A 17,638-nucleotide genomic window follows, 5' to 3' on the forward strand; every position below is an offset into this window, starting at 1 on the left:
CTCTTTCTCTTCATCCTCGCCAACATCTGTTGTTGCCTGAGTTGTTCATGGTAGCCATTCTGACAAGTGTGAGGTGGTATCTCACTGTAGTTTTGATTTGTGTTTCCTTGATGATGAGTGACGGTGAGCATCTTTTCATGTGTCGGCTATCTGGATGTCTTCTTTGGAGAAGTGTCTATTCATGTCTTTTGCCCGTTTCTTCACTGGATTCTTTGTTTTTTGGGTGTTGAGTTTGATAAGTTCTTTATCGATTTTGGGTACTAGCCCTCTATGCGATATGTCATTCGCAAATATCTCCTCCCTTCCGTCACTTGCCTTTTAGTTTTGCAGATTGTTTCCTTCGCTCTGCAGAAATTTTTTATTTTGATGAGGTCCCAATAGCTCATTTTTGCTTTTGTATCCCCTGCTTCCGGAGACGTGTTGAGTGAGAAGTTGCTGCGGCCAAGGTCAAAGAGGTTTTTGCCTGCTTTCTCCTTGAGGATTTTGATGGCTTCCTGTCTTACGTTTAGGTCTTTCATCCATTTTGAGTTTATTCTTGTGTACGGTTTAAGAAAGTGGTCCAGGTTCATTTTTCTGCATGTCGCTGTCCAGTTTTCCCAGCAGCATTTGCTGAAGAGACTGTCTTTACTCCATTGTATATTCTTTCCTGCTCTGTCAAAGATTAGTTGGCCATACGTTTCTGGGTTCTCTATTCCGTTCCATTGACCTGAGTGTCCGTTTTGTGCCAGTACCATACTGTCTTGATGATTACTGCTTTGTAGTATAGCTTGAAGTCCGGGATTGTGATGCCTTCAGGTTTGGTTTTCTTTTTCAAGATGGCTTTGGCTATTCAGGGTCTTTTCTGGTTCCATACAAATTTTAGGATTGTTTGTTCTAGCTCTGTGAAGAATGATGGTGTCATTTTGATAGGGATTGCTCCAGCATTTTATTTTACTAGATTCTGGGTTTTTTATGAGAACTTTTAACATCAACTCTCTTAGCAATTTTCAAATATACCATGCAGTGTTATTAACTGTAACCACCATGCTGCACATTACATCCTCATGAACAGTTTATTTTATAACTGCAAGTTTGTATGTTTTGACCCCCTTCACCCATTTTTCCCTCTTCCCACCCCCACCTCTGGCAGCCACACCAATCTGTTCTATCTGTGAGCTGGGTTTTTTGCATTTTAAGGTTCCACCCATAAGTGAGATTATACAGAATTTGTCTTTCTCTGACTTATTTCATTTTGTATAATGCCTTCAAGGTCCATCCGTGTTGTCACAAATGGCAAGGTGTCTTTCCTTTTTTATGGCCAAATAATATTCCATTGTAAATATACATCACATTTGCTTTATTCGTTCATCCACTGATGGACATTCGGGCTGCTTCTCTCTGTTGGCTATTGTAAATAATGCTTCAGTGAACATGGCGGTGCAGATACCTTTTCTAGTTAGGGTTTCCATTTATTTTTGAGATAAATACACAGACGCAAGATTGCTGGATCATATGGTATTTCTATTTTTTTTAATTTTTTTAAATTGTGTATTTATTTTTGAGAGAGAGAGAGAGAGCAAGCAAGGGAGGGGCAGAGAGAGAGGGAGTCACAGAATCTGAAGCAGGCTCCAGGCTCTGAACTGTCAGCACAGAGCCTGACACAGGGCTCAAACTCACAAGCTATGAGATCATGACCTGAGCAGAAGTCAGACGCTTCACTGACTGAGCCACCCAGGTGCCTCCATGGTATTTTTAATTTTGGGGGAGGGAACCTCCATACTGTTTTCCATAGTGGCTGCACCCATTTACATTTTCACCAACAGTGCACAGGGTTTCCTTTTCTCCACATTCTCTCCAACACTTGTTATTTCTTGTCTTTCTTTTCTAGCCATTCTGACAGGTGTGAGGCTATATCTCTTTGTGGTTTTAATTTGCACTCAATGATCAGTGATATTGAACACCTTTTCACGTTGGCTGTCTTCTTTGGGAAAATGCTTATGCAGATCCTCTGTGCATTTTTTTGAATCAGATCTTTTTCTGCTGTTGAATGGTAGGAGTTCTTTATATATTTTGGATACTTACCTCTGATCAGATTTGTGATTTGCAGATATTTTCTCCCATTCAGTAGGTTGCCTTTTCATTTTGTTGATGGCTTTCTTTGCAGAAGCTTTTCTTTTTTCCCAAAGTTTAATGTTTTTAATGTTTATTTTTGAGACAGAGACAGAGACAGAGCACAAGCAGGGGAGGGGCAGAGAGGGAGACGCAGGATCCAAAGTAGGCTCTAGGCTCCGAGCTGTCGGCACAGAGCTGCATGTGGGGCTCAAACTCACGAGCCATAAAATCATGACCTGACCCTAAGTCGGCACCACCCAGGTACCCCACTCTGCAGAAGCTTTTTAATTTGATGTCCCATTTATTTATTTTAGCTTTTGTTGCCTTAGCTTTTGGAGTCAGATCCAAAAAATCACCAAACCTGATGTCAAAGAACCTACTACCTATGTTCTCTTCTAGGAGTTTTATGGGTTCAGGTCTTACAGTCAAGTCTTTCATTGATTCTGAGTTAATTTTTGTGTATGGTGTGAGATACTGGTTTAGTTTCATTCTTTTGCATGTGGCTGTCCAATTTTTCTAATACGATTTATTGAAGAGTGGGCTTTTCTCCATTGAGTATTATTCTTGGCTCCCTTGTCGAATATTAGTTGACCGTATATGCGTGGGTTTATTTCGGGCTCTCTATTCTGTTCCATTGATCTCTGTGGCTACTGCTGCTTTTATGCCGATGTCATACCGTTTGAATTACCATAGCTTTATAATACAGTTTGAAATCAGGGCACGTGATGCCTCCAGCTTTGTTCTTTTTTTGTCAAGATCGCTTTGGGTCGTTGGGGTCTTTTGTGATTCCATGCAAGTCTTAGGATTGTTTGTTCTGTTCCAATGGGGGGAAAATGCCATTGGAATTTTGATGGGGATTACATTGAATCTATAGATTGCCTTGGGTGGTATGGGCATTTGGACAATATTCATCCTTCCAGTGTATAAGTATGGAATATTTGTTTATCTCTGTCATCTTCAGTTTCTTTCACAATGTCTTATAGTTTTCACCTTAGTATATTCTATTGTATTCTACTAGATTTCTTTTTTTTTTAACGTTTGTTTATTTTTGAGAGACAGAGTGTGAGCAGGGGAAGGGCAGAGAGAGAGGGAGACACAGAATCCGAAGCAGGCTCCAGGCTCTGAGCCATCAGCACAGAGCCCGCCACGAGGCTTGAACCCATAAATCGCAAGATCATGACCCAAGCTGAAGGCAGACGCTCGACCAACGAAGCCATCAGGCACCCTTACTAGATTTCATTTTTAAAAATACTAGTCCTGACCCTCTGAATTGATTTCATGACCAACTAAAGTCTGGCAACTGAACATCTCTAGAAGGAGCCCCCTCTACTTTACTATGCAATGATGAGGATGATGGTGGCGATATTATCATCTCATGTTCCTCAAGTGCTTGCTACAGGAGGCAGAGTAGCAAAGACCCCAGGCTCCAGACTTAAACCACCCAAGCTGATCCTGATTCGGCCACCTGAGCCATATGACTATGTTACTTGTATCAGCAATGATCAGGACAGCTACCTGTCGCAGAGGCCCCCCAAATAGTTTCATAAACAAGATTGAACTATATTTTCTCTCCCATGTGAAAGCAGTTTAGAGGTGAGCAGCCTTAGGTGGCCCCTTCAAGCTGTCTTCCCCCCCTGCCCCATTTCTAGTTATCTTCATGGTCCAAGGTGGCTGCTAGAACTCCAGCCATCATATCCATACTATAAGCTGCAGAATGGAGGAAATGAAGAAGGGTAGTCGCCCTCCCTTTTAAGAAGACTTCCTAGAAATGTCTTGCAAACTTCCGCTTTCATCGCATTAGCCAGAACTTAGTCACATGGTTGTGCTTATCTACAAAGGGTGTTGGCAAATAGTATTTAGGCAGATAGCATCGTTAACGCCTAAAACTAAATTTTTGTTCATTTGAAAAAGAGAGCATGGATGTTTAGTCTGCCGAATAACCTCTGTGTGCCTCGGTTTCCTCTTCTGGAAAATGGTGATGAGGTTCATTCCTTCTGGATTTGTGGTGGGTCTTCGAAGAAATAATACATGCAAAGAACTTAGCACAGTGCCTGATACAGAACAGGTGCTAAGCGACAGGTGCTAATATGAAGTGCTTGGAGCCAAACTCAGCCCCTACGCGTTATCTCCTTGAACCCCCATGACAACCTGGTGAGGTAGAAATGAACTTCCCCGTTTTATAAATGAGAGCATTGAGACTCAGACAAGTTAGGTGTTTGCCTGAGGTCACACCTATGGAAAGGGCAGAGCTGAGGCTTGAACTCTTGTCTCTAGAACGCCCAAGTCCTTTCCCTTTGCCGTGAGGTAGCACGGCCTCCTCGTGGAGACTGCATCTCTCCCAGAGAGCCTGGTGAGACTGCGGGCCAAGAGGTATGACAAGAGGCGCACTGAACTTGGCTGGCCGATGTCCAAGCTGAATTGAAGGCCAGAGTGCACTCTGCCTGTTCGGCCACCTGCAGCAGGTACCCCCTACCTGGAAGAGAAACAGGGCCTGGACAGAAGGCCCCTCTAAGCTCCCCTTGTAACAAGATCCGTAAGCTTAGGGTCTGGAAGATAAGGGCCTTCAATTTGTCGAATGGTCCTGAGCAAGCCCCTTTTCTCTGCAAGCCTGGGTTTCCCCGTGTGCAAAATGGGTGAAATGCTGTTCATCCCCTCCCCCCTGTTCTGGGGACATTGTGAACAGTGTGACCCGCATGTTTGATCTTCTGGGGAAACAAGTCTTTACAAAGGAGATACGCTGCGTTCCTATCAGTGAGCTTCCCTGTGTTAGAACCTTCTGGCTGTTGGAGGTGGGGCGGGCAGGGGAGTGAGGGCACACAAAGTCTGTGAGCGGGGACTGCTTCTCAGGCTCGAGGGCTCCCAGCACGCCCTCCCCACCCTGCACTCACACACAGAATGGGGCTGTCTTGCCGTGAAGCCCTGGGCTGAACTGGCCCAGGTGAGTGAGGGCTAGGGCTGCAGGACCTCTGCTGGTCTCCGAGATCACGGGTGATTTATAGTTCCTGCGTCGGACTTTGACCTTAATTTCTTCTGTCGTTGCGGGGCTGTAAAATTCATTAGGGACCCGCAGGCGGAGTGATGGAGATGTCAGGCGGGCAATCATGTGGGTATTTAATCTATCAGATGTGTGGCTTGCCATTTAGGGAGACAACAAGAGAATGTGGAATCAATACGCTTCATTAGCGAGCAGCACGTGCTGGCCCAATCAGTGCCCACCAATGGCAGCGGGCCTGGGGGGCGTGCCACCCGGGTCCTAAGTCACCTTGGGATGAGGACACGTCCTGGCACGCGTGTGGGGCCAGCCCCAGCCCGGGTACCTCTCACCACCTTCTCACTAGACCTGGAACTGCCTGTTGCACCCCGCAGGGGCTGAGGAAAAGAGGGAACGGGTCAGAGTCAGGGCAGGGGTGTATGGTGAGATCCAGTAATGGGGGAGCCATGGTTCGACTGTACCCCCAGGGGGTTGATTAGGCTGTCTTTTCTTCCTCCTTCCATCTCCTCTGCACGGAAGGTCTCACTTAACTGAGACTCAGCCCTGGTGTCTGGCCGCACATCTCTCCGGCACCCTCCCCTCCTCATCCTCTACCCCATAATCCCAGCTTGATAACTGGCCCCAGAGAGGCTCTGAGTCCCTTCTGATTGTGAATGCCTCGTTCACCCCCAGGCAGCCGGCTACCCTCCCTCCTGCATCCCCGGAAAATGGCTTTCTGTATCCCAATTTTCTTTGTTTGACGGTCAGATGTGATTTTGTTTTATTTTTTTTAAAGTCACTCAGTTGAGTCCTGCTCAAACCTAAGGCATAAGGGAATGGACGGTGGCATCCAAGGGTTAGGAGCTGAAACTTTCTTCCTTTTCATTTTGCTGTGTATGAATATCAGAGAGACTGGGGTTCGAATCCCAGCTCTGCCGGTGACCATCTGTGGGACCCTGAGCCGCTTGCAGCTGTGAGGACAGGGCCATGCTGTGTGGCTCACCGTGTGTGCCCAGCCTGCAGACTGTGTCTGAGGCCTGGCTCCCCCCACAAGCACACCCCGACACGGGACTTGCAGGCAGGCCGTCTCCTTGGGACGCGGCCCCGGGTAACCCAGGACTGGGAAGTGAGATAAGGTCACCCAGGGGGGGGCATTGCGAAGCCACTTACCGTGGATCCCAGTGGAGCTCCATCCACTGGGACATCTGAAGGCGGAGATGAGCCTTTCCACCCCAGGGCCACGAGTCTGGGGTATTGATCCATGGACTCCAACCCCTGTTGACAGAGGGCAGCTTCCGGGATACCCTCCCGTGCCAACAGCTTCCTTGGGAAAGAAAGCCCGCAGGCTGAGAGTGGCTCAGGCGCTCTGAGCAAAGCCGCCCCTCCCGGGTGGAGGTGGGCACCGGGGGGTTTTGCGTGGCGCCGGCTGCTTGTGCCAGTCGGGCGCTTCCCGCATCCGTAAGGTGAGGGTGTCTGATACTCCTCTCCCAGAATGGCAACGGAGATGGAACGTGTCCGTACACGGACTTCTTAGAATAATGCCTGGAGCCCAGTCGGGACTAAACGAGGGGGAGCTGCCGTTAACTGCTGCTCCAGTTAGCACCAGCTAAAGTTACTTCTGTAAAATGGGATTGTGACCTCCGTCTTGTCGGTTGCTTTAAGGATTAGGGACCAATCAGGTCAAGTTCCTCGCGCAATGCCAGGCCCACAGGTGACACTCAGCAAGGTGGTGGTCTCAGTTATCCCTGTGCCTCCGAGGGGAGCCCCCACACCCCTCCTCCGGGCACCGGCTCCCGCGTCCTCCTGGGGACCACCAGGCGCGGCCAGGCCCTGGGCACTGGCAGCCGCCGGCCGCCCTGACAGCCTTTGACATCCTGTAATGCTTTCTCAGGAAGACTCCTTTAAGCACAGAGCTGCTGGCCAGAGCAATTTGCTCCCCATCAATTTTTATTTCCACGTTTTGAAATAAAGAGAAATAAACAAGGGGCTGGGGGGAGCCCAAGAGCAATAACAAACATGCTGGGGTCCCCACTCACCTGTCAGCCCGACTCTCATGCCTCCTCCCCCTGCCACACAGGACTGACCCCTTCGTACCTGGGGTGTGGACCTGGCTCCCACGGGGCTCGGCGACCGTCCCTTCCACCCACACCTGGCCCGCAGCTGGCCCAGGGCTGTTAGAATTGGGGGCAGGAAAACTGCCACTTGCTCTACACGATTCTGTTGTCCCTGCCGAGCGCTGATCTGAAGCGCCTTACGTGTAACGCCTTTAGTCCCCGTAACAACCCCGTGAGGCAGGTACTATTATCAGCCCCATTGAACCGAGGAGGCTTAGAGTAGATGTCACTGTGGTTGTTCCCTCGTCTCCCGCCATCTCCCTCCTCCCTGTCGCCTTTCCTCCCGCCCCGTTGTATCCTTCTGGTGTCCTTGCCTCCTCAGAAATCCATCTACTCAGGACCGGGGACTCCTGGCTTGTCAACTGGTAGAGAGGACCTCATGAGTCATCAAATAGAATCTTTTCATTCGTTCTTTCATTCAGCTCCTCTTTGTGGAGGGTCTCCTGTGTGCGTTCCACTGGTTGGGGGCTGGTGATCTATGGGAAGCAAGACCATGCCTGCCCTCATAAAGCTTACAGTCGGTGGGAGGAGGTAGCCAGTGAGCGTTCACCCAGATGTTCCTGCCGAAACCGGGCCCTCTGCCCACTATGTCCAGCCACGAGCAAGGCCTGTCCACTCCAGCGGAGTCTGGCCAGTTCCCAGCACAGCCCTGACCACCCCCCCACCCCCACCCAGTCCAAGCCCTTTGCCTCTCACCACCACTGATAGCTGTGACCACCTCGGCTCTTAGCCCATGCGGCGGCCAGCGGGCAGCCGAGTGAGGCTTTACAAATATAAGTGGGTCCTGGGAGCTGAGCCCCCGACGGGGAGAAGGAGCGCCGTTGGCCCAGGGAACGTAGTGCAAGGGTTGTGAGGCAGGAGCAAGCCTGTCCTGTCAGAAGCCTGAAGACTGAGCGGCGAGAGCAGAGTGATCCAGGGATGGCTCGGAGAGGAGGTCAGCGGCCGCAGAGGCTGGCCCGCCTCGGGGGTCATGGCAGGCAGCTTGGATCCGAAACGCCCAGGGAGCCTTCTGAGCTGGCCAGTGGCGTCTCATGGCATCAGCCTGGCTCTGATGGAGGCTGGGCTGCGGATACCAGAGCAGAAGCGGGCAGATGGGTCAGGAGGCGTGTAGCCCACCGTCTTACGCAGGTCCCGCAGCTGTGTGGTTAGGGCACTCTGCCATTTTGTCAGCATTGTCGTGATCCCACACTTAGCCCAAATCCTTTCCGAGGCTCTTGGTGCCTGGTCTTGTGCCGTGCGTCCCAGTCCCAAGGAGAAGGATGTTCTGACCCTCAAGGAGCAGAGAGTCCAGCGGGGTTAGCAAAGAGGCTTTAACTTTAACACAACTTGCACAATTAGCTGTTGGTGGCTGGGGGGAAGACAGGGTTGAGAGATCCTGAGGACTTTTCTGCACTCAAACCATGATGATTTAGTCTGCCATGGGCATGGGTGATGCAATGGTGACCGTCCATCCCCGATCCATAATGGGACATGAGGGAGGAGGGGCCCCCTTCCCTCTCTCCGCAGCCCCACCACCAGCTGGGTCCCTACCCTTTTGTAATTGCTTCCCCCAACTCGGTGACTCCACCTTCCCATGGGCTCTGAGCCTCTGTCCCCAGCCCCAGACTCTCCAGTGGCACCCTCTTGTCCTCCGGTCTCCTACATGCCCGGAAAGCCGAGAGCAGGACCCAGGAGCTTTCCTGAGTATATTTTTCTTCCTAGGATCCACAGGGTCACGGTGATCTCTCCTGCACCCCGTTGTGCACTCCCTGGTACCACTGCCCGTCTGGAACACTCCCTTCTTATCCCCTATATGCCATTTTCCTTACAGCTACTACTATTTCCTCCCCTCCCAGGAGTGTGTCCATTCCCCTGGCCAGGACCCCCCGCGAAGGTGCTCGACCAGCAGCTTCCAGCCAAACCCTTATGCCCACCTAACCCCCGCCATGCGCCCACCCATCAATGATGAGGGCACCTGACACACCCAGCATTGCCCCGGAAGTGTGGGGCAGACTAAGTATTTCCGGGCCGTTGGCTTCTGCCTCGTGTCTTAGGAAGAAGCAGAGGTCCTCTCGCAGAGCACCATGGGTGGGAGTGCGGGAACACGGGAGGGGACCGGGCCTCATGGGCCTGATCTGGCCAAGTGGAGGTCACCCAGCCTCTCAGCTACCAGGTTCCTTCTGCGGAGTCCCTCCTGCTCTCACCGGCCACACCAGCTTCTCTGCGCTTGCCAGAGTGCAGTTAATCTCCCATAGTTTAAGGAGTTATTCAGAGAGGCTCAGCGAATGATGAATGTGGAAAGCATTACCAGCAAAGCGCCGGGGCTCCGTGGAGCTCTTTAAAAATGCATTCTCCCATGTAAATTTCTGCTCCATCAATCCTTATGACATGTCAAACATTGCTATTGTTTCCTGAACAAATTGTACCGTGTGCCCTTCTCTGCAGATCTGTGCACGGGAGCAGAACTGCTCGCTGGCACCCGCTGCCTGCCACCATTGCCGGGACCCGGGGCTGCTGGGGAGGCAGCTGGGCCCGCCTTGCTTCAGAGCGGAAGCCCCGTGCAGGGTGTCTGGGCAAGCATGCGTGACAGGGGTGCGGGCGCTAGTGGGGAATGATTGAGTGAGGGCCTGCCAGCTGCCAGCCTGCAGGGAAGGGCACACAGGTGGATGGGAAGGGGTGTGGAGGGGCCACAGGGGTCGTAATCAGGGGTGGGGTGGGACCTGAGACGGAGGGTGAATGCGAGCGTGTGCGTGTGTGTGTGTGTGTGAGATTGTGGAGCGGGATGGGGTCTACCTGAGCCAGGCAGAGAGAAGATTTCCATGGGAGGCGGGAGTACAGGAATGTACTAGGGGCTGCCTGAGCCACAGAGAAAGGAAAAAGGAGAAAACACACGCACGCGCACGCGAGAGAGAGAGAGAGAAAGAGAGTGTGTGTGTGTGAGTGTGTAGAGGGAGTGGGAGGGAAGAGTGAGGACACGGGAAGAGAGAAGATACAAGGACAGGACTCAGAAGCTGTAGAGAAGAGTCGTGGCTGTTTGAAACCACAAGAGACCAGGGCATCTGTCCCCAGGGAAGGATCAGCACTACCAGAGAACAGCAGCACCCAGTGGGTGGCAGTTCAGAGGAAGACCCAGGGAAAGGCCAGGGCAGGAAGGAGCAGCTTGGGGCGTGAGGCCCAGCGTCAGCGATGGGTCTCTGCAAGGCTAGTAAGAGGGACGGCAGTGAGGTGCAGGGATATAGGGGGACAGTGTGTCGACAAGGGAGGCTCTTGGTCCAGAGCAAATGAATGGAAGAGGGTGGGAGATGGTGACTACTCGTCGTGAAAATAGTCTGGGTCACAAGGGGGCCCTTGGTGGGGGGGGGGTGGGGCTGGGAGAGGGGAGGACCTGACCGCTTGTGAGGTAGTGGGTGCCGAGAGTGGCCGTGAAATGTGATGAGCCAGGCTGGGCGGGGCCGATGGCATACAATTGGCATACGTGTTGAAGGGAGAGCTGTATCCAGAAGGTGCCAGGTGGAGAGCCCTGGGTGGGCTGGGAAGGGTGCCTACCGCCAACCAGGCTGCCCTGGCCTTCAGTGGGTGACAGCGTCTCCCAGTCTAGGTCCTGAGTCCCCTACACATACCAAGACCAAGCTTGGGCAGAAGTGGGGGGACCTTATTTGAGGGCCAGGGGCCTTGGCTGAGGGCCTGCATCCTAGGAAACTGCAGCCAGAGACCCCTGCTTCCTCTGCCGACGGGCACGGCCAGGGGTGCTGGAACCTACCCCTTCTAGGCAGAGGCTGGGGTAGGACCATTAAGGCAAGAAGGAGACTGCTGTGGGGATTCATCTAGCTTCTAGAGGGCAAGGACAGTGACCTGGTAGGAGCACTCTGGATCCTATGGCTGAGCCCTCGAACGGCAAGACGACCCCTCTCCCCCAGCTCCATCAGCAGGCACAGCAGGGGAGGGGAGTGGTTAATAGCACACCAGAGGGCAGGTGAGATCCTATCTGGTACTGTGGCCATTTGACCTTGAACAAGTTGACTGAGCTCTCTGAGCCTCCGTTCCATCTGTAAAATGGGGATAATGCTGGTGCCGGTCCCACCACCGCCAGGGCAGAGCCTTCGGGAAGATGGAATGAAATAAGGTGGGGGAAATGCCACGGTGCATAGCACAGAGTTTGTGCTCCAAGGGAGATGGCAAGGGGCAGCATCTTAGCTTCCCCCTGCCCCGTAGCCGGGGCCAAGATGGGCATTTGTGACTCGGGCCCGGCCAATCTGGGAATTTGGCTCTCCCCCCCACTGCAGGCTCACCTTGTCTTAACCTTTGGAATTTCCCCCACCACGCGTATTTTTTTTTTTTCCTTTTTATCAGCAGAAGAAAATTACACTTCTGCCGGCGTTGTCCATCACGGAAATAAGCACTCGCGATGCAATTATAAAGGCCCAAATGAGGGAATTAGTTTTGCTAGTAATGCCAGTGTTGGGGAGAATCAGTGTAGACGCCTTATCAATCAGGCTCTGGACAACAGCCAGTCCCAGCCGCACCCTGTCTCCATGTGCCATCGGCAGGGACGGCGGCTGACCCGCAGGCCCCTGTCCCCGGGCTGCACGCGCTTGCGCTGGAGGAGGCTGGTGCCGTGAGCTGCCTCCGAGCTGGGTGCCGGCAGTAGGGTCCTTCCCCAGGAGCTCCCAGGGCCTCCCAGTGTCCAGCCAGTGGCTGCCCCGTAGACCCAAATACACCTGGCCAAGGAGGTCTCTCCCGGGACTCATCAGTCTCAAATAGCAACCCCAACACCTACTAGATCCTTTCCGGCTTTGTTTTCCTCGCAGTCGTGACCGCTGTCTGAAATTCTGTTCCTTAGTTATTTCTCCCCTGTGTTCTTGTCTTCTCCCCCCGCCCGACTGTAAGTCACGTGTCAGCCAGGATGTCGGCACACTTTTAGCTGTGACTCCGGTGCCTGGTCCAGTAGCTGGCACACTGGAAGAACCCAGAAAATATTTAGTGAATACATGACCGAGAGTATCTGGTCACTGTCTTCACAAAGGTTCTTGCCGTGGTGTGCCAGGCGTCCTCCACCTGTCCCTCTAGACCCACTCTGCTCTTTACCACCTGCTCTGCGCATGCCCCGGCAGGCTGACTACCTGGGCCATTTGGTGAGTCCCCTACTCAGCCTGCAGAGCTCAGGCCAGACGTCAGAGCTTGAGGGACTCCTTGGAGGGGCTTTAGAAACTCCAGCTGCACCCCCTGCACCCCCTGGGCAACCTGCTCGGCCCCGCTCTGGCTGCCCACCGCCCACCGTGGTACCTGCTGATGGAAGGCATCAGCACCCGCCCCCCCCCCCCCCCCGGGCCCGGACGGGGGGGGAGGGCAGCCCTCAGTGGTTGGCAGTGGAAATCCCAGATCTTACGAACTTCAGCAAAGATCTGGATCCCTGTGCTGGGCGCAATTGAGGATCCGAAAACGAGTTAGATACAGACTTCTCTGTCAAGGAGCGGAAGTGGGGCACACGCAGGTAGTTTTCAAAAATGCCAGGGTGTACCGCATCTCCCAAAACAGGTACAGCCTTAGATCGAGAACAGTGAGCAGTCAGGGAGCTCCGTAAGTGAGGGGGCACTTGGAGTTGGTCCTGAGGGACGGGCTGGAGTTTGGATGGCAGTTCCAGAAGGCGGTAAGAGAACAGTCCGGATGCATCACGGAGAGGTGGATACAAGCCTGCCAAAGCCAGTCGGGCCTTGACACCAGGCTGCTGGTCTGGATTGAATTCAGCAACAGTAGGGAGCCATCGAAGGTTTTTGAGCGGGGGAAAATCATTGTAGCCGTTGCCTTTGACTTCTGGCCCCTGGGCCTCTTCTGGCAGTCTTGGGGAGCAATAGAGTGTACTAGTACCTATGGGTAAGATTCATGCCCTGAGGGACAGTGGCGGGGACCTGCAGCACAGCTAAAGTGCCCGCCTGGAACCCTGGTTTGGCATTTCCCAGAATTGCCAGGGACAGTATGAGAGCCACCCAGCCTGGCCAGCTGGGCCATCCCTTTCCCCCATCCCCGAAGCCGTCTGACTGGCCTGTGAGACCCCGGACGTCACCCTGCAGGAAGATGGACGTATGCACTCCTGGAACATGGCAGATGGGTTGGTGTTCATGGCATGAGGAGGACGTGTGTCCTCTGTGCACAGACCCTAGTCACCGCCCAACCACTCCTTCCTTAAGTGGGCTCAAGGGTCGCTGTCTGTTTGGCCCTGGATTCGTCCGTTGACCCTTTCAGATGCTCAGGCACGCAGCACGCCTGGGGAAGGAGGCTGTGTGAAAAGCGCAGGAGAAGCCGAGTGGGGCGGGATGTGGGGTGGGCAGGTGCGGGCCCCAGCAGCGCCCTCCACTGGACCAGCTCGCACGGCCGAGCCACCCCCTGGCTTCCGCAGGACAGACTCGGGGGTTGCCTATCCATCAAGGTGCTGGACGGTCTTTTTTTTTTTTTTTTTCCAACGTTTATTTATTTTTGGGACAGAGAGAGACAGAGCATGAACGGGGGAGGGGCAGAGAGAGAGGGAGACACAGAATCCGAAACAGGCTCCAGGCTCTGAACTGTCAGCACAGAGCCCGACGCGGGGCTCGAACTCCCGGACCGCGAGATCGTGACCTGGCTGAAGTCGGACACTTAACCGACTGCGCCACCCAGGCGCCCCTGGACGGTCTTAAACACAGAGGGATTTGGAGGCCAGCTCTGCCACTTACCAGCCATGAGGTCTTGGGCAAGTTACACGCTTAGAACCCTGTCTGCTTCCTCGTTGGGTAAAGGCGGGGAGCAGGGGGTTGTACCTAGCTCCTAGGGCTGCGGCCAGAATTATACACGTGTGTGTGACCACATGTTGTGGTGGTGTGGATGCAGATGTTGCTGTAGGTGACAGAGATCATGCGCCCTCCCGTCCAGGCCCCGTGACCCCAGCACGTCCTCCGTGGCACCTTCAGAGCTTCGAGTGTTTCCCGAAGGGCCGAGCCCTAACCCAGCCTTAGGGAACCCAGGAGGACAGAGGTGGGTGAGCCAGGCGGGAGAGGAAGGAAACGGTCCTGGCAAAGGGAACAAATGGGCTGCACCAGTCTGGCCCAGAGCTGCACTTGGGCTAGCCTGGCTCAGTGATGAGGCTTGAGCCGGCGGCAAAGTCCAGAGGGCAGGGCCACCCGTGCGTGTCCCCTGAGGACACCGGGGGACCCAGGAGGGCCTCTGGCAAGGCCGCCGGGTGATCGGATTTGCTGCCTCCTCCCAGGCACAGAGCCCTCGCTCTGTGAGAGCCCTTGCACAGAGTCCCCCTGTGGCTGGCCCTGGCCCGAGTGCACCGAGAGGCCCCCTGTGTTGGTGCTAGCTGCCCCCACCCTGGCAGGGCCACAGAGGCAGCTTTTCATCCTCTTATTCTGCTTCGTGCATCTGAAAAATGAAAGTTCTCCCTCTCCTCTTCACCGGACATGTATATTTCATACGGTCATTAGACGGTGGCACTAAAGGACTCACAAATCTTCCTTGGTCAGCATCAGCGGCTTGGGCGGGCAGCGAGAGGCCCCAGGGGAAAGAGGTCACTGTAGGAGCCATGGCTGTGCCTAGTCCCCCGGGGGGAGGGAGTGGGGGAGGGGGTGGGAGGTTGGAGGCCAGCGTCTGCCCAGGAAGAGAAGACCATCCCATCTTGTTACCTCATTTCCCTGGGCCTCAGCTGCTCTGGGCCCCAGGGTGAAAGGGCCTAGACAAGGGGACCTCAGGGATCCTTCCTGCCCTGAGAGTCTGAGTGTGGTTCCATAGTGCACCCCGATATGAAGGGCTTTGTCCCGGGGCCAGGAGCCCCTCCCATGGTTTGTTTGTTTGTTTTTTAATGTTTATTTTTGAGACAGAGAGAAACAGAGCATGAACGGGGCAGGGTCAGAGAGAGGGAGACACAGAATCTGAAACAGGCTCCAGGCTCTGAGCTGTCAGCACAGAGCCCGACGCGGGGCTCGAACTCACAGACCGTGAGATCATGACCTGAGCCGAAGTCAGGCGCTTAACCAACTGAACTACCCAGGCACCCCCCCCCATTCCCCCCCACCCCCCCCCTGGTTTGATTGTGCCCCTCACTTCCTGCACAGTCAGCGCTCTCTTCCTCTCCTCCTGATCTCCTCCACACCTCCTAGCTGCTCTCTCTGGTCCCCGTCCCCTTCTTCGGCTGTTTCTGCCCCCTCCGCTTCGAATCCTCTCTCCTCCTTGGCTTTGCTCCCTCTCCACTCCCCCTCTCTTGCTTCCCTCCCCTTTCTTACTAAAAATTGTCCATTCCCTTCCAAGCATTTATGAAGCATCGCTCTGCGCCAGGCACTGTCTATGCTGGGAGGTGAGCCCGGGAGACGCGGCTCTGCCTGTGTTGTTCCCCCAAACCCTTTCCTTTGACGTATGAGGATGCTGAGGCCTGCGGGGGGTGGTGTTCGGTCACACAGTGACCTGGGCTATCGACACTGGCCTAGAACTGGGGTCTCTCCACCACACTGCCCCCTTACCAAGGGTCCCCCAGACCAAGCCGCTCTTATCATAGTGTAGCCATACCACACATGGTGATTATTAGTGAAACGAAAGGGCGCTTAGGGGCTCCTTCCCCCCTTCTCTTCTGGCCCTGCGGTGGGGAGGAGAGAGGCTAATTCTGAGGAGCTTTGTCTCCTCTCCCTGGAACCTCCAGGTGCAGCTTCCCCTGAGAGCAAGCTCTCCTCTTGACTTAGAAGCAGTAACACACAGAAGCGAAGGGCATGGCGGTAATTGTGAGCAGTGGCTCAGGGCTCCAGGGAGGGTCTGTCGGGCAATCGGTCCTGGGTAGGAGGGTGTTACAGCACTCAGCGTCCTCCTCGTCACCTATCTGACATGCGTCCCTAAGAAGCTGTGTCCTCGGAGCCTACCCCGGGGGAAGTCCGCACACAGTCTGCTGGGACGCAAGTGGTGGGGACATTGAATGGGAATCTGGGCACAAGAGGCAGTCCTGTGCAAGTAAGCTGAGCACAGTCCCAGAAATGGCTTCGTTCTGTGGAACCAGGTTTTTGGGGGGTGACTAAGATCTGAACCCCTTGGGTACAAACATTTTTTTTCACTTGAATCATTTGGTATAGAAACATACTATTTACTTACCTGCCTTCCTGAGCTAAGGATACTAAACACAAATGTTTCTCAAAAATTCGGGTTCATTGTATAGAACATGGAATTTAATAGACTTCAGAGAATCTAGGAACTTTATTTTTTTTTTAAATAATTTAATTTTTTGAGAGAGAGAGAGAGAGAATCCCAAACAGGCTCTACACTGCCAGCACAGAGCCCAATGCAGAGCTCAAACCCACAAACCGTGAGATCATAACCTGAGCTGAGATCAGGAGTCAGACGCTTAGCCCAATGAGCCACCGAGGTGCCCCAAGGATGTAGGAACTCGAAAAGAACCTCAAAAAATACTTAGTACGAAGATATTGAGGGTGGGGGGAATAGAGGTTGGCAAAAGGGTACAAACTCGTGCCCAGAAGATGAATGAGGTCCAAGGCTCTAATGTATAACAACATGGTGATTATAGTTTACAACACCATATTGTAGAATCGAAATTCGCTAAGAGAGTACAGCTTCAGCGTTCTTGCCGAGAAAGATTTGAAAAGGTATAGAAGCAAGGTGACGGATGCGTTAATTAACTCAGCGGGGGCATCCCTGCACAACGTACACAGATATCAAATCATCACGTTGTACGCTTCAACTACGTTACCATTTTATTTGTCAATTAGGCCTCCATGACGCCCCAAAATAAAAGCATTGAAACGAAAGTTTCTATTAGCGGAAAGCCAATCACAATCAGAGAGAAGCCCTGAGAGTGAAGCACGTGACCCTAGGGTCAGCCCAAGGCCTTGCCCTCCTGGCATCTGGGGGCAGCTCCAGGGCAGTGAGTAGCCTGAGTGACTCCAAGCAGGGTCACCGTGCCTGGCACACGGTGAATGCTTAACAAGGGATGAATGAATGGTGTCATTAACCTATACTGTGGGCTGCAACCATGCCAGGGACAATGCAGGAGCCAGAAGTCTCAGCCCCAGAAACCAAACCTCTGCTAGAAGCACTGTCATCCTAGAGAAGGGAGGAGATGGAGAGGGGCCCCACGGGGGTGGCCAAAAGGATGGATCCCCGGGCTGGGAGTGGGGATCCCTGTTTCTGTCCCACTTTGCCTATAACCTGCTCGTGACCTAGAACGGTGACAGGAATACACAGGGCCTCGCTGGAGAGTGGGCCTCAGTTTTGTGATCTGTGAACTGGGTAGAAACCTCTGCCTTCCTCATCATGGGGGACGGTTGTGAGGATAAAATGAGGTCTTCGAAGATGTAAAAGGCGTGACGACAGGACAGGCTGGCAGTGGTCACCATCACGGCCACCGTCATCAGCATAAGGCAGGCGTCTCTCCCTCCAGTCTCCTCCGACTGCAAGTGGCAGAAGCCCAGTTGGACCAGACTGCGTGAAAGAGGTCTTGTTGGACTCACAGACTGAG

At 53.4% G+C, this 17,638-nt stretch overlaps 1 protein-coding gene across 9 annotated transcripts in view; it reads left to right on the forward strand.

Annotated features, from left to right (window-relative positions):
• CDH23 (cadherin related 23) overlaps positions 1–17,638 on the forward strand; it is a 420,227-nt gene that overhangs the window by 272,521 nt on the left and 130,068 nt on the right. The window lies entirely within an intron of this gene.

Source organism: Herpailurus yagouaroundi, unplaced genomic scaffold, assembly GCF_014898765.1.
Source record: "Herpailurus yagouaroundi ecotype Mexico unplaced genomic scaffold, PumYag 163, whole genome shotgun sequence".
NCBI classification, from domain to species: Eukaryota; Metazoa; Chordata; class Mammalia; order Carnivora; family Felidae; genus Herpailurus; species Herpailurus yagouaroundi.